Source organism: Crocodylus siamensis, chromosome 15, assembly GCF_052110815.1.
Source record: "Crocodylus siamensis isolate JL-2025a chromosome 15, ASM5211081v1, whole genome shotgun sequence".
NCBI lineage: Eukaryota > Metazoa > Chordata > Crocodylia > Crocodylidae > Crocodylus > Crocodylus siamensis.
Window position 1 is genome coordinate 7917041 of NC_143409.1, and position 17010 is coordinate 7934050.

At 40.6% G+C, this 17010-nt stretch overlaps 1 protein-coding gene across 10 annotated transcripts in view; it reads right to left on the minus strand.

Annotated features, from left to right (window-relative positions):
- The window catches only part of MEF2A (myocyte enhancer factor 2A), a 150680-nt gene extending 134365 nt beyond the window's left edge, over positions 1-16315 (minus strand). For 2 of the 10 annotated variants that reach the window (XM_090029667.1, XM_090029665.1), the window contains exon 1: positions 14458-14758. The gene's annotated coding sequence lies outside the window, so the exon portion shown is untranslated. Of the gene's footprint in view, positions 1-13443; positions 13558-13668; positions 13691-13905; positions 14042-14156; positions 14224-14457; positions 14765-16291 lie in introns of those variants that run through there. The other 8 variants (XM_090029668.1, XM_090029660.1, XM_090029656.1 and 5 more) reach the window with 8 other exon arrangements.
- Positions 16316-17010: the final 695 nt, after the last annotated feature.

Sequence of the window (17010 nt, forward strand, 5' to 3'; positions counted from 1 at the left end):
GACTGAACATCTAAATCACAAGTAACTGGTGAACTATGAATTCAGGAGGAGCAGTGGAAGTACAAGACACTTCAAGAACTCCAAATTCTTACCTGAGGTCATCAAATTTAAGAGAGGTGTTGAGAACTGAATTAGATATTTATTACCACCCTCCAGCAGAAAGGCATGTAGATGCAAAGCAGAGCTTTGTGAAAGAAAGAACTGGGAATTATTTATTCAAATGATGATCATATAAACAACCTGTCATCACTCATGTAGACAAAAATGCTATTTTGACTATGCTAACTCCAAACCAGTATGGACATAAAAATACATGGGAAAAGGCACAAAAAAAGTTGCATTTACTGAGGCTTTCAGATCCAGATATACACACATCTCTGTACACAGAAAAGAACAACAAGCCTACTTCAACATTTACTACTTGGGTGTACCAACTCCAAAGGCAGCAACACAACAAATGCAAAACAGTGACACGCCAATTCTTGCCTATCCATAGCATTCTTTAAGAGTTTTGTGAAAGCTTGAGGAACCACCTTCCGGGCTCTAACAAAAGTACATACTGACAAATCAAACAAACAATTTTCTCCTTGTAAAATACAAGCATTTAAGTGTCACATGCCCTGCAACTGATATCAGTACAGATTATCTGAGAGTCTTCATTAGCTAAAAAGATATATTCTGTATGTTACAGAAAGCTATTAATAATTCATATAGGAAGTTTCAACATATTTGTCTTACAACTTTGAAAAAAAACCAAAACCAAAACCAAATCCATCTGTTTTCTGTGAGCAAAACAGATTTAGAACAGTTTGAAATAAATAACTAAATAAATGCATAGTTTGATATCACTTAATATTATACTATGATTATATTATAAAGTACAAACAGCAAATATACAAATACAAACAAACACATCAGTGTGAAGTAGGGGAGGGAACGGGAGGGTGACAAGATGTCTCAACACAATACAAAATGCTTTGCCATAGAAAGGAATTTACTTAGTAGAAGAGGGCATACTCCAGGCCATGAAGAGATCTGAAGTCAGATTATCCATATCTCAGAAAAATCAATCTTCATAAAACTTCACTCCTGGAAATTAAACCTCAGTGAATATGTTGGCAGTTTCTTATTTTTCCAATCACTGAAATTAAGACCTAGGGCCAGATCCAGACACACAGGCACTTTGGCGGTTGCAAGTGCATGCCCCTGCATGTGGGGGATGTGCCTTAGCAGGCCATCATTATACCCATATACCAGCGCAATTTATTACAGGGACAAACAGCTTCTATCCAACATGCTCTCAGAGAAACTAAATTTCAGTAATAAATTTGAGTAATAACAATGGGTCATGTAAAAGCTTTGTTGTTTTCCAAACTGAAAGTGTATTTGAGATATCCCTCCTCTCAGAAGACAGCTTAAATACATAATATCATATTAAAGATGACAAACTTCTTTCCATCCCAATCAGTTCAGGGAGATGAAATGTCAAGGCCTCACCAAAAAAACACTGATGTGCATTTACATGAAGATGAGATTCACATTGCATCATACCTTTCCATTTCTTTGTTTGGAATCTATGTCTACAACTGTCTACCCTAGGTCTACATTGTGGTCTGCAGTGCAGAAAACACCAGAGTTATCAAATTAAGAGATAACTCAATTACTTAAGCAGGTTAATTGCAGCAGCACAGAGCTCTGTGCAAGGTAAGTTACCCAAACAGTAGGATAAATTAGCCTATAGAAAGCTCTGTGCTACCACAGCTAGATTGCTTCCAATACCCAAGTTAGCCCTATAAAGCTAGTTTTGGTAGTACTACTGTACAATGTCCAGTGTAAATGCATCCCAAAGGGACCTATTTCAGTTCCAATTATATGGCTATGAAAAACATATAGCTCTATCACACTATATTACAAAAATGGCTTTCTTTGGCACTGTAACATGATATATAGTATTTTAACATATCAAAATATATTTATTAAAACACTGATAAATTACTAAAAAACTGTATTTAGGAAGATAAAGAAAATGAGTAACAAAAAAAATGCAAAGCAAATTCAAGGAATTAGTAGCAAAGCCCCATGACCTGGAATGACAATATAATTCTGGGAGTTGAGAAAATTTAATCTAAATTCTCTCTCATTACACATGGTCCTTATAGTAAAAGTTTTTCTACCAAAAGAGGTCCAGTATTTTCCTCCCAAGTTGAGGCCCAAGCAAACGTTTTAAAAAAAAAAAATCATCTGAAGTTTTAAGATATTTTATTTGGCACTAAACAGGAGCATTAGAAAAAAATAAAACTGTATTTACAGAACAAGACCATTCCTTTAAAATTACGGGAAGTATTCTGTATGCCCAACCACTTACACATTTTGTTGCAGGCAGAGGGGAAAACTAAAGTTTCCTTTCTTCAAAAATAACAAGTTTATCAATGCTTAAATATAAAGGATGAAGACAGACCAAATTCTCCTTGAAACAAATCACAAACAATAGTTTTGTCTGTTGCAGCAGCATGAAGAGCAACCTTAATCCAAAAGCAGCAGCAGCCATTGTCACAGGTCCAATATACGTCTACTGAGCATCAGAACATTTTAAAGTGGCTGCCTATATCATACAAGAGATACAATACCTTCTTTTATCCAAGAATGGGTATGCCAAGCTTGTAATGGGCACTCTAGTTTTAAATGCTTCCAGTTTAACTGTATTAATTGCAGAATCATTCTTCCAGATAAAACGCACCTACAACAAGTTAAGAAACAAAGCATTCTAGCTTAAATGAAGACTCTTCTCATGTATTCCAAAAAATCATAGGTGGCCTAAAACCTTAGGCTCTAGAAAAGGGAAGGGGAAATCTGGGGGAGTCAAGAGGCTGCATTCTATAAACCCCACCAAGTTACTAGGCTGGCTGAACTGCTTTCCTATGACAGTTCCAACACCAGTAATAGATCAAACTACTGTAAAATAGATTAATTGTGCTAGTGAAAGCTCTCAAAAACTGTGATAATTAGGCAAGAGAGATCACTAAAAATTAAAAGCAGTGGGGTAAGGATAGGCCAGAAGCCCACTGGACACCCTATTCTGTCCCAACAAGATCAAAAACCTGAAAGATTCTACCACAGGTAACAAGACCATTTTATAGTTTGAACAATGATTCCAGATATGTACATGTTCCATTTTTCCTTTCGCTAAGCTATATTTTAATGAAGAAGAGAAACTATTCATATTAAACAGAGATAGCTAGCTGCATTACTCTGAAGTCAGGCAGAAGACAAACTGTATGATGCCACCCTGCCCAAACTAGTTCAGAAAGGCCAGAGCTTTCATACGCAGTAAGCATACTTTATCAGATGCTCAAAGTAGGCGGTTGCCTAAACAAGCTCATGCCTCTGAACCAGTTAGTCTCTGAAGTACCACTCTGCCCTACCTTCTGCCTATTCACATGAATAGCTCCATTTGATCAAAAAATCACTAGGAATATTTAGTCATTTAAACCAGTGGTCTCCAAACTTTTTTGATCGTGCACCCCTATCAGTAAAAAATTTGAGCACACCCCCCTAATATATGTACATTTATATAAATAGAAGTTCTAATATTTTCTTCCTGCACCCCAATGGATCATCTTGTGCACCCCGCTTTGGAGACCACTGATTTAAACCTTGACACTAGGAAGATAATGCATTATGAAAAAAAAAAAGAAGTACAGATATGCAATGCTATGGACCACAACAATCAAATATGAAAAGTCCTGAAGAAACAGATCTAAAAAATAAATTCTTAGGCAATGTCACTTTTTGTACAGTAAATGAATGCATTTATTGTAGCTTTTATGATCATTTTCTCATTAAACTCCAGGTAAGAGAGATAACAATGAAAAAGAAGTCTCTAAGTACCTAAGAAAGAATTATTTGAGAACTAGCCATCACTTCAGGCACAGTGTAGCATCTGTTTTAACCAACATAAGAAGCCAACCAGTCTGGAACAACTTTGACCAGTTAAGTCTTCCAAAAATCCATGAAAAAAAAAAAAAACTATCAAAAAGCAAGAGAGAAAAGAAAAAATGAAAGGGCTGAAACAGGAAACGGGTATGAATTGTCTTGGGAAATACTTAAGAACTTGAATTCTTGGTAGACCTATTAATAATAAAGGGTTCAGGGGGCAGGAGAAAAGAGGGTCACACAGATAATATGATTTTTGACTCTGATACAAGCAAATTTCTTCCTTTTTGGAAGGGCATTAAAAAAAAAAAAAAATCAAATCTCTGCCACAAATCCAAAACTACATGCAATGAGAGACCTATAACATGACCCTGGCATAAGTAAGGCTGTAGATTTGTACCAGGTAGTCATCAAAACTCACTAAACTGTTAGAACTGTGCAACAGTTAGATATCTGGAAGGTGCAATTGACAAACTGTCAATTTCCAAAATAACCCAAACCATAGAAACTGTTAAAAAGTAGAGATGCACTGATAAAGATTTTTTGGGCTGATAGCAATGGCCGATTATTGACCAGCCATATCAGATGATACCAATCTGATTCCCAATATGCAGCCCAGCAGCTTGGAAAACAGTGTCCGGCTGGAGGGAAGGGGGACGGGGTGGGGGCAGATCAAGGCCCCCACAGTGAAGGAGGGAGTGGGGCTGGGGCAGAGGCTGCACAGCTGGGGAGGGGCAGGGCAGGGCATGGCAGGGAGGGGGCAGCTCCCGTCACTGTGTGCATCCCAGGGAAGGCACGGGGGGGCACATGCCCCCAAATCTGTGCATGGGACAGAGTGCCTGCTGTGGGCTCGGGGGCTGTGCCGGCCTGTTCCTGGCAAGGGGGGGGCTGGGCCAGAGCTGCCCTCAGGCCAGGCAGTGGTGGCACTGGGAGGGGCTACAGCCACCCCAAAATTTTCCACAGCCCCCTGTACTTCACGTTCCCAGCACCACCGCCACCCACCCCACCCCAGCCAGCCCCAAGCACAACCCCAGCCCCTCTGCTGGAAAGAAACTGGCTCAGCCTCTGGCCTTGCTCCACACACACATCTGGGGGGCACATGATCCCCATGCCCATGCCTCTGGCTGGGCAGAACCTGCCCCTGCCCTAGCTCCACTCCCTCCCTCACCATGGGGGCCCTTTGTCCCCTATGACCCTTCCTTCCGCCATGTTCCTTCCCCCCTACAGCTTTACCGACCAGACACTGCTCTCTACTGGCCACATGCATGCTGCAGCTGCACATATGCACACAGCATTTATCAGCAACATTATCGGCCCCATCAGCTAAAAAAAAAAAAGCCAATTGCTGATGCTGTCAATTTTTATTTTTTTATTTATTTTTTTAAATCAGTACTGATACGATATGGACCAATGTGTATCAGTGTACCTCTATTAAAAAACTTTGCAAATAGCAACAGACTAGATTCTCTCAGAGTAGAGGGTGCCCATAAGTGGTTTTTGTAATTCGCTTTGGATGTTCACACACATTAATAAGCAGAGTCAACAATAAGAATCAGCTAATATCCTTTATTAGTTCCCTGCATGAACTTGCTCAGTGTTACATTTACACCAAGCCAACACAAATATACTAAAAACAGGCACCAACAGAAACAGCAGCAAACTATCTGGAGACAACTGTGATTTTCATCATGCCGTCTTTATTATTTTATTTCTACCATATCGCATAATTTTGAATCAACTTTCACAAATCTCCTTCACAAAAAGATCTGAAGAAAGAAATCTAGCCCTTCAATTTTAAAATGAAAAGCTGCAACTCAGTTCACCCTATGGTCAAACTACCAAATGTTACCCTTTTGTTCCAAGCTTAGCCTGTAACAGCTGCATTTGGGACCAGTTACATTTGTGAAGTGATGAAAAGTCCTACAATTCCTCCAAATCCCATTTCCACTACTATGTTTGTATTGTTAAACACATCAAACCAGATTTTCTTTGCATCTGACAGCTGTAAGCCACTTGTTTAATGGCTCTCCACCAAGTCCCTTTCTATACATTAAAGATCTTGTGCTCAGCATATTACTGGATACTGTAGATGTAAGATGTCTACAAATGGAAGCAGTATACAGAAAGCTAGGGTATGAACTGACACTGTACTTATCCTCTATGTGAACAATAACGGGCCCTGAAGCAAGAGACTCTGTATGAGCTAAACACTGCAAACTTTGTATGAGCTAAAAGCCTCCACACAGTGCAACTATACTACCAGTTCACAACACAGCTTGCTGTGCACCGATTTCCTCATGCAGACCAAACCATAGTAGAAAAACCAAGGGCTCAAGCACAGGCCACTAGAAAGCTCAAACAAAGTCTCAGACAACAGAGACCTGAATGAACTTAAGAACAGAGTGTAATTATGTCTGGAGAAGACTATCCAGGGCAACATGCTTAGGTTATATTCCACTTCAGGGTCTCACACAGTTTTATTCTCCCAAAGCACTGTGATTTCATTCAAAGAAATATCTGATTTTGAAGAATTCAAATAAACTGATTTCTTCTGGTTTTGGGCTAAGCATAAATGCTTTCTATTAATATTAAACCCTGAATGACATTTACATTTTTGTCAGGAGGTCTTACACTTTCAATATTTCAGTCAATTCAAATGACTGGTCACCACCACTCCTTTCAACTTTAAGTATGCTGGACAAGATAAATTCATATTAAATCACCTATTTGCAATTTCACAGCTGATATTCAAAAAAAAATATCAGCAGCTTTCATACTTATTACAGTTAAAATAAGAGCCAAGCCCTGAAGATTGAAAAGGATGAATCTGATAAGCCCCTGTTGAATGTAAGCATGTTATCCTACGCCCTCCACTGCTACCATAAGATGAATTAAGTTTTAATAAACCAAGAGCCCAAAATAAGTTTGCAATTGTATCCATTTCCCTTTCCAACATCCAGCTGATTCCCACCACTGGCCACACCTCTCACTAGCCACTGACTAATTTCATCCCTTCTACTTTCCTGCAAGGAACTATAGTGTTCTGCTACTTGGTTAGAAATTTTTGAAAAACAGTAGGCTCATTTTAATCTGGCCTATTTTGGGATATTAAAAAGGTAGATCTTGGAGTTTATTGCTTTGCAATATCAATAAAAATGGTAACCATCTCACTGACAGAAGTAGGAAATTAATTGTTTTGCACTATTTACTGGGATACCTATGAAAAGCATGGCTGACCACCATGAAAGGCTCTTCTACATTCCAGCAGTATGAAGGAAGGTTACACTTCAACATCGCAGTAATCTGCTAACCATCTTTCTAAACTAGAAGTTACAAAAACTGTTTGAGAACGTACTTTGTGCCAAAGATCTGTACCAGTATTTGAGATTCCTGCAAGTGCCAGACAAATATAACAGACCCCTAACACTAAAGCAGAACTACATGAATTAGTCTCATTTTTCTTCTGAACACAAATTTAAGATTTAACTGAAATGCCACATAACACTTTGTGATACCCATTCATTTCAACAGCACTGTGGAAAATGGACTTAACGGAAAAATCTACAAGACAATACAGTAGGAGCAGAATTACAAAGAAACATCTACCTTCTCAAATATTCTCAAAATACTCCATGTTTTGAAAGTATTATGGTACTGGAAGCAACATCAAGTGTGAGAACGTATATACCATTTTATTCAGAAGTCATTCTGCACCCACTCTTGTCAGCTTACAGTTCTTAAAACAGGATGCAAACAGTCATGTCAGGAAGAGAATAGTTGCTGTGAAAGTATGATACCAAAAACAAGATGTCCTTTATGTCGATAACTTTACACACTACTTTAGTTCTTTGCTCTATTTTAAAAAAGACCTTTAATGTACAAGTAGAAAGGCACCAGTTAAAGAGTTATAAAGGCAGTTATTTCAAGGATGTCAAAGTTTGTTGCCATTTTTGGCAACTTAGGAATCATCATCTCTCATTTCAAAGAGTACAAGCTCTTTTTTTCCCCCCACTGGCACTAACACTGCACTTTTTGGGCCATACAGCCATTAACCACTAAGATCACACTTATCCATCACAGTGGAATCTCACCTCACACTCTTCAAATCCTCCTTCATGGTATGGAAATGTTCTCCTACCCTTCAGAGCCCTTCATCTTTTTCAATGAATGCCCTGTCCCAGTCTCAGCCACCTCAGTGACATCACTACATACAATTTTCTTTGAAAATTTTCCCTGTGCCCCGTAATGGCTGGTCACACAGCTGTACTAATCTCAAAAGGCAACTAACAAATCTCCCTCAAATCCCTCTTCAAGAACTACTTCTGCCACAATATCTGCAATCGAGCAATATTTAACAGCCAAGCTGAAAGGTAGTTGGGTTGTAATAATACACATAATAGATAAGAGTATATGTTTAATAACCCCCACTCACTGCCCCTATGTTATTTACACACCCAATTATAATGAGAAGGCCTTGTACAGTACCCAATACTAGTGATGATGACAGGCTGTAGGAATTACTGCAAATATTAAGATGGGCTTTCAAAATCTGGCACCTGTTTTAATCTATTCATAGTTAACTTCGATTTCTACAGAATCATGTAGCTACAATAGTCAAATCCAAATAGCTGATCCAAGCACCTGCATACCAGCTTCCCCTTTTCTTGTAAAACAGCTAAGTTTATCCAAGCAACCATTTTATGCAACTGGGGGTAAGCTTTAAAAATGAAGTGTCAACACTAGTCCACACGTGCCCACACACTACTAAATAAGATTATTTGAAGAACATTGGTTTGCAAATAAATGTTGGTTATATTATACTTTAGATATTTGAGGCAATTTAAAGTAAACCAGTAATGCCAGAACACTTAAGTTTGATTTCTGTTTTGGTGTTTAGATATTTTCAGAGGGAAAGAAAGCTGGGCATACTTTTCTAGATCAAAGCTCACTAACAAACCAGAACTTTATATTCAAGGTAAGAAGAAAAATTCTAAACAGTAAATATTGTGGAAGCAATGAGGCTGATGCACAGCTACTTGTTCCAGTTAAGTACCTTTCTTCTTGACCAACAAGACAAAAATAATTATTTAACTTAGGACACTAGGAGCAGACAAAGAAATATTTAATGACCACCATTAATCTTACTATGGGACCAAGGCAAGCTAGACTGCAGTAATAAGCTTCCAGATTGCTCCATAAGAACTAAGACAGACTTCAGCAGCTCTTCAGAGACTGAAGCAAATATAAATGGGAGGCATGGCAGTTAATAAGATAATCCACTCAATCAGACACCTATAACATTTGGGATTCTTAGTAGTTGTTTCCCCTCAATGATACCGCTGTTAACCTTACTATTAAGAAAAAAGGGAACTACACTTAGTCATATATGCACATAAGGTTTATTTTAACACCAGAAGTACATGCATCGTGAATCATGTTAGTGATTAATACACAAATGTAAGAAAAGAACATATGTCTACTGTAGAAAGCATTCCACAATGTCCTGACCTTGGTGCAACCGAGACCTCAACACTGCATTTATAAAGTTTTGGTGACAGTACCAATTATATTGCTCCTAGCTACATGTATCCTATCTTGCTCAATTAATCATTCCAGATTCAAATAAAAATCAGATGTATATAATTATATTTTCCAAACCTAAAAATACCCTTTCTGGTAAGTAATTCTGCAGCAAGAATATTTTTAACAAGGTTTTTAATTAGTACCTACAGTACTTTGTTCATCTACCCTTAGTTTTTCCTACCTATTTCATAAATACTTTCCAAGTACATACGTTTAGATTTACATCTGATGCTTTTGTGGTAAAGAATGTTTGTGCCTGCAAAAAAACACATTGCTACACTGATGTCCGGACACAAGAAATACAGCTTGTACTGAGAAGCCAAACAAAGGAACAAATGTGAGGGAGACCTCAGGACCAGAAAAATTTTTGAGGATGAGAAGCATTTCTGGCTCACCACCTCTCTCCCCAGTGCCAGCCAAAGAGAGAAAGAAGAAAAAGAGAAAAAAAAATGCTGCGAATGGATCGGTTGCTAGCTTACCCCATAAATAACTGGTGTTATCCATTATCAGGCCTCCTGCAGGAGGCTACATAGTAACTGTAGGAACCATATTGCTATATTACACACACTGGAAGTTAGCTTTAAGCTGTTACTAAATTTTGCTCATTCACTGGATACTATATCTGATACAGTTTTATCTGAAGGGACACTTAAAATACACTACAGATACTTTCCCCAAACAATACTGCAATAAAAATACAGAATAGGAAACCTAAAGAATTTACTCCAGGAAAAAAAGCATTGTTACAATTCAGCAAGTTCCAGAAGACATCAATCTCACTTATTTTTCCCTTAACGTTGTTTAAATATATGTAGGTGTTTCAGCCACAGACTTGATTGACGCCCTTGAAGGCTTTACACATTCTGCCTAAAAACTGGAAATATTTTGAGTATGTTCAGTTAACCTATCACTTTGGCAGCATATTAACTGGCCTATTCTAATTAGTCATCCAGTTAACCCTTTCAGCACTATTTAACATATGCAAGAAAACTGAAAAGGAAGAGTTATTGCATTTTTTCTGGTTACCTTAGCAAAGTTGAAGCAACCAGAGAAGGAAGTTTACTTAAACAGAACAGATAGCATGAAGCAAAATTTGCACCAGGTTGAGTAGAGGCAGTAACTTTTTCATCCCCCTATATCAGAATTATTTTCATTTAGAAAAAAAACAGCTTTGTGCATATCTAAAAATTTCTTTCCAACATAAGATAAATTTAGAATGCACATGCAATCATCTGGAATACATTATGCGTCCATCAAGAGTGCTCTTCTAACAAAAATTCTTAACAGATAAATATTTGAATCCCCAATACAAATCTCAGCTGGCAGACACATAGTATTATTGCTCTGAGAAAAATATGCCAATTCTGAATGATGCCCCACTGTTTTGTCATGCATGTTAGCATAACTAAGTCAAGGTCTCATATGTGAAAAGCTTGTGTTTAATGAAATTCATTTAAAAATTCAATTGTACTCCTCTTGTAGTTACTTACTACAAGGACCGCGAAGTCACAGCGAGGCATTATAGCACTGTACCCTCCAAAACACACACAACTTCACTTCTCAAAACAAAACAAAAAATAGTGGAGCATGGTAAGGTTATCTAAGTTTCATCACTGCCACAACCTTCATGTTAATACTCTATTTGCCACGGCATACTTTCCTTATCCACTATACAATATGGATGTCATTATACAGAAGTCATGCCAGACATGTTTTCAGCCCTCAAGAACAGCAAAAAATTCATGATAATCCCCACACAAAGAAGCTGCTTTTTATTCTTTTCCACTGTCCATCCATCCCCATCTCCCCACAAAGATTAGAGCTTTAGGCGTCCCCACTAAAAAGTATTCATATTAAAATGTCCTAATGACCATTGGTTGCATATACAGCTTCAACATGTAGGAACTACTGTATTTATCATCTATGTTACAGCATCCAAAATGAGCCAAATGCTTCCCAAGCAAAGATGACATCTGTAGTGTTGTCAAGTACTAGCAGAAGTCCTGAATTTTCTATTTGACAGTTAAATTACATCAGGGTTTTTTTTATTATTATTAACCCCCCACAAAGCCATTAACAGAGAACCTGTTGCATGTAACCATTACACACCGTCAGGTATTTCACATAAAACTCATCCCCATCTTCACTAACAAAAACCCTAAATTGTTTCCCAAATAAGCTTAATTTAACAGTTATGAAGCCTAAACAGTATTATCCTAAACTATTTTCATGACTGTTGCAGCATTCTCCAGCTGTGTTTTGTAATACATGGCATGACTGGACAAGGCAGGGCAGCAAATGTAACTCCTGACATCATTTACACTGACTTGCATGGCCTTACTATTTGGAAGCAGCACTCAGCTTACTAAACTTTATTTTATTTATTGTAGGGCTACATGGGAATCTTCACTAACCTGGTTCTGGATGAACCCAGAAAAGCTCTGCCGTCCACACTGTAGTTTCAAGATAAACCACATTTGAACTTAATGCAGTATCACAGTTGAAAGAAAGCTGCTAAATAAGTTAAGAATCCTGCTGCAACAAAACAGCTTGTCTTTATTATTAAGACAAAAATACTTTCTCCAAAAACGTTATAAATGTATAATATGGTCAATAACTTAATGCATTTGCATAATGAGCTCCTCTCTTAAGCCACCTCACCTAAAATGTTCATTAGCATCACAAACATCTTTCATTATTTCACCCTTCTTCCTCAGACACATGAAAAATACCGTTATTCTACAGCACCTTATATCCAGCAATCTTGAATGCTTTAAATCATTAAACCTCACTTTATAAAAAGAGTGTGTAAGGAATCATAGTGATTAGGTACATGCTTAAAGCAGGCAGAAGGACAAGCAAAAGCACAGTTCTAATATGAACTAAAATGCTTGTATTGCAATTATACAGTCAATTACTCCCCTATCTTACATGAAACAACAAGCTGGAGATGGCCCAAAAGACATACTATCCTGGTTCCTAGCCCATGGTTTCAGCATAGCCTGTGAAAACCTACAAGACTGCTCATATGCACAGGAAATCAAAGCGTTAACATGAAAGTTGACAGGAAGAGCAAAGAATTATGTCGTGCACAGCACATTATTTGCTTAATATTATTGCCCATGGCACTGTGAAGGTTGGGGAGCGCTAACACACCGTTTCTCCCTGAAAATGCACCATGGTTGTCTAATCTTAAGTTTTCCCTCATTGCTCCTAATTGAGCCCATCACTTTACACTAAAGATCCTTCTACTTAGCTGGTAACACCACTTTGCAAGCAGCAGAAAACTGATGTCCCTTTATCAAACCTTCATGTTTTCTTCTTTTTATTCTCTGTAATTAATTTCCCTCAATCCCTTTGCCCAAGGTGCTCTTTTTCCTCTTAATTCTCTTTTTATTAAACTAATGTTCTGAGTCAAACACAACACACTTCTTATGCCTTCTTGGTTTCCTACTTACAATTCAACAATTTTTAAATACACTATTATTTTAGTTATACCAATGCTGTGTCCAAAATCATTCTGAAACCCCAGATTACAAATATATACAGATACATACACACACACACACACACACACATATATATATACACACACACACCCATTGGCCTGTACTGTTTTTCATTTCATATAGTCTCAAAAGTATTAAATTTAAAAAAAAAACAAAACACAGAAAATAACTAAACCTAGCATAAATTTTACAATTACAATTTACATGCTGAAAAAAACCCAACAAAAAAAAAGTGCCACTCTTCTCTCCCAGACCCCCAAAATAACTCTTTTTTTAAAGACTGGTGGGGTGGCAGGCAAGAGAACCAATATGACCTATAAAAATTAAAAATAAGCATTCCCAACCCTGTAGATTCTATTTTAAAATTAAGCTGCATAAAAAGAAATAGCCATAGGTGTTAAGACCATTGCTCTGTCACCTTTACACGTTGCTTAAACACCTGCCAAAACGCCATCAATAGCAAAACAACAGGCTCGCTCAGATGCCCAGCACCACAGCTGGACTCTTGACGTGGTGAAAGCGTTCCCGTGTAATACCCGCCGACCAAGGAGAGCAGGAAGCCGACAACTCACTTTCTGCCAGTACTAAAAGCTTAGCAAAACACCCCCCAAAAATGCGTAAAGATAACAGCCATACACAATACCCGTTCCTGTGCCAGAGCAGATCTTTGTTTATAGTAATCTCTCAGGCTGCTCAAGGCTTATCCTGCTCCATTACCCCTATCTACTTCTTGACATGCTTTCTTCCTTATCTCCCCTTTCTGGCAGGGATTTGTGACATGTCACAGTTGCTCCCCGCTCATCGGCGGGACGAACTGTTTTGCTCCCTGGGAGTCTTCGTTTTCTGCGGGAAACTCCCGTTTCCATGCTGCGACTCGCACCTTTTCGAGACAAAAAATGACTCGCGCGCCCAACCCCTTCGGGGCGGCCAACCCTGCCCTTCTCGCCTCTCCACAGCAGGTCAAAGCCACACCAGGATGGTTTTTTTCAGCTGCTCAAGGGGAGCTCCCAAAAAAAGGAAAAGGCTCCTTCCTGACCTCTCTCTCCCCACTCCCAGAAACAACACCTCTCCTGTACGGGGGGGGGGGGCAAAAGAGATCCTCTAGGTGACACACACGTTCGCGAACATTACCGTGCAGCTGGTGCGAAAACTAGGCGAGAACTCCAGCCTGCCCCCCCCCAAAATGTGACCCTCTCACGGCATCCTGTGGGCTTGTCTGCATGGCGGTGGATGAAAAGGGCACCCCTTCCCCCTGTTTTTGGGTGGAGAAAAGTTGGTGCCCCCCAAAAACCGCCCCCCCTCCCCACACTGGCCTGCTCCAGACGCCTCCATATGCGCGCAGGAAGTTGCAGGCAGGCCCCAGCACCGCGCAGGATGAGGCCCCCCCGCGAGGACTCGCCCCTCCCCCCCCCCCACAACACCCCGCACTCACCGCGCGGCTGCTCCCAGACTCCTGGGGAGACGCTGCCGCCCGCGCACGGATCCCCGCCGGGCGCTATTTTGGGGAAACAAGGTCCAGGCGGGGCCGGAACTACTTCCCCTGTCACACACACACCCGGCGGAGGAATACCCGAATGTCTCCTTCCGCCCGTCCCGACGGAGCACAGGCCGCTCCCCCGAGGCGGCAGAGGATGGAGGAAAGCGGCGGGAGCTCCTCCGCCCTCGGCTAAAACCGGCCGGAGCGGAGCTGCACAGCCGCAGCGCACCTTACCACCCCGTACTATTTTGTTTGGTGGCAGGGAGCGGCCGGGTCTACATTCTTCATACGAACAACTGCGCGACGTGATAGGGCAGCGTACAGGACTGAAGGTAGGGAGCAGCCAATCCGCGAAAGAGGGGGTGGGATAAAGCGAAAGCGCCAGCCACTTAGGAAACAGGTGATGGGCGGGGAGTGACAGCGAGGGCTGGCCAATCAGAGAAAGGGGGCGGAAAGCCTCGACCAATGGGATCCACGTTCTTCCAAAGGACGGCTCCGCACCTCCCCCATGGCGCATGCGCGCAGTGTCTGACGTCAGCGCACGAGTTCGGCTCCTAGGCGGGAGGTTGCGCATGCGTTGGGGTCTCTCGCCTGGTAGAGCCCTGCCCTTACCCCTGCCCGACGCAGGAGGTTGGCAGCTCTCCAGCGTCTGCCCCTGTCCTAGAGCAAACCTTGTTTATCCCTGCTCCCAGGCAAAATAAATGGGATGGTGCGAGTGCTACGCACGGTTAGCACTACGCACGGTGAGCAGCCCAAAGGTTGCACGTTTGAAGCCATAGTCGCAGGTCCCAGTACAGGCATGGGCAAACTGGCCTGAAAATGGTTAAAGTTATTATAATTATTATTTTAGTCTGTGGCCATACGAAAAGTTCGCTGGGAGCCGAGGTGCAGTGCTGTGTAGAAGAGTGCTGCCGTGTCAGAGTCGGTGCTAAAGACTTGGTTGCAAGGACGCAAAAGAGGAAGGCAGGCAAAATTAATTGCCAGCGACACCAAGTTGGGCAGGTCAACAGTGAGGGCCTGGCTAAGGAGCTCTTGCTGCCTGGGCTGATGCAGGCCTGTGTCAGACTTCACCCCCCTGAAATGTAGCTGAACCACCAGAAGTTTCTCCTTCATAATGGTGCCCTCCCCCCAAGCCTGGCTCTAAGAAGTTAAGAGAAAGAGCCTGGCTGCTCAACTCCAAGGGCATGTCCTTGAGCTAAAGGAAAAATTGCTTAACTAGAACTAGCAGAAGGCCTCTCCCTGGGTCTAATGCTGGAAGATAACAGGACGTGTTTCATAGTTGTTGGTGGCTGGAAGGAGGGTCCATGTGCACAAAGGCGTGTGTGCAGTGATCTGTGCAGTTATCACGTACAAGTGGCCGTGGCCTACTTGGCTATACAAACTCACTTTTGCTTTCCACAGCCACAAAGAAAAGAAAAAAAGCGGGGGGAATAATCAGTGTTCCTTTTTGCTGCAAGACGGTGGGGGGGGGGCAGCTAATGTACCCATTATTTGCAGCAGTTGCTTGCTCATCACAACTCAAGACCTAGGTTAATGTAAGCTCCCGCTCCCGCTCCTCTTGCTGGCTTGGGTGAGTAATGCTTTGCTATGACCCCTCCCTCAGTGTTCACTTCCATGCACCATTCCTCACCAAAGGATGTTTTGGCATTTATTTTCTCTCCAGAAAGAAAAGGTTCCTTAAAAATAATGACATCAGCAGTTTTCTGTCTTTGATATCTTTGTCCTTCACAAGAGATAATGCTAAGAGAGGGACACTAAAAGGATTTTCAGAGGATAAGAAGTTACTTACCAAGAAAGAGATTTGAAGCAAAAATTGTCACCCCTATGAAGCTTCATTGCAAGGTAGCAAGCCCCAGATCATGGCAGTGTCACAAAAGTTGGCTATTGGGAAGGGGTGCTTCTTTTGTAACTGAAAATGAGAGGATATTTCCATTACTAACTATAGTTAACTAAATAACTATAACTAATCAGAGTAGGAAAAAGGAAAGAAGCAAATGAAGGAAGTATGCTCCAGGCAGCATTGGAGAACAAAAGCAGGCCTATCTCGGCAATTTCCCCTTTGCCCACCCAAAAAATTGTAAATAGCAGCTGTCTTATTAGGTATGCTTTAGCTCAGAGGGAGAAAGTACTAGATTGGGATTTATAACAGAAGCATTACTGAACATTTAATTAATGTGAAACTATGTCAAGTAAGTTCAACCACCAATGAAATGAAACATGGGATTGTGGAGGGCAAGCTAAATGAGCAGGTATATAACATTACTTTCAGTTTAATCAAGAGAACGTTAGGATGTTGTGTAGGGGACATAAGGAAACTGCCAAATACATACAGGCGTCATGTGTGAAGACTTTTACATAATCATCAGGAAAACACTTAGGCAAGGAAGTCATGTATCTTTCTCAACATGTTCATCTTGATGAGTAACAAAGTAAAATGTAATTAATGTGAATTCAGCTATAAAATGCATTTACTATTTCTGAAAAAAAACCTAGCAATTAATACCTTGA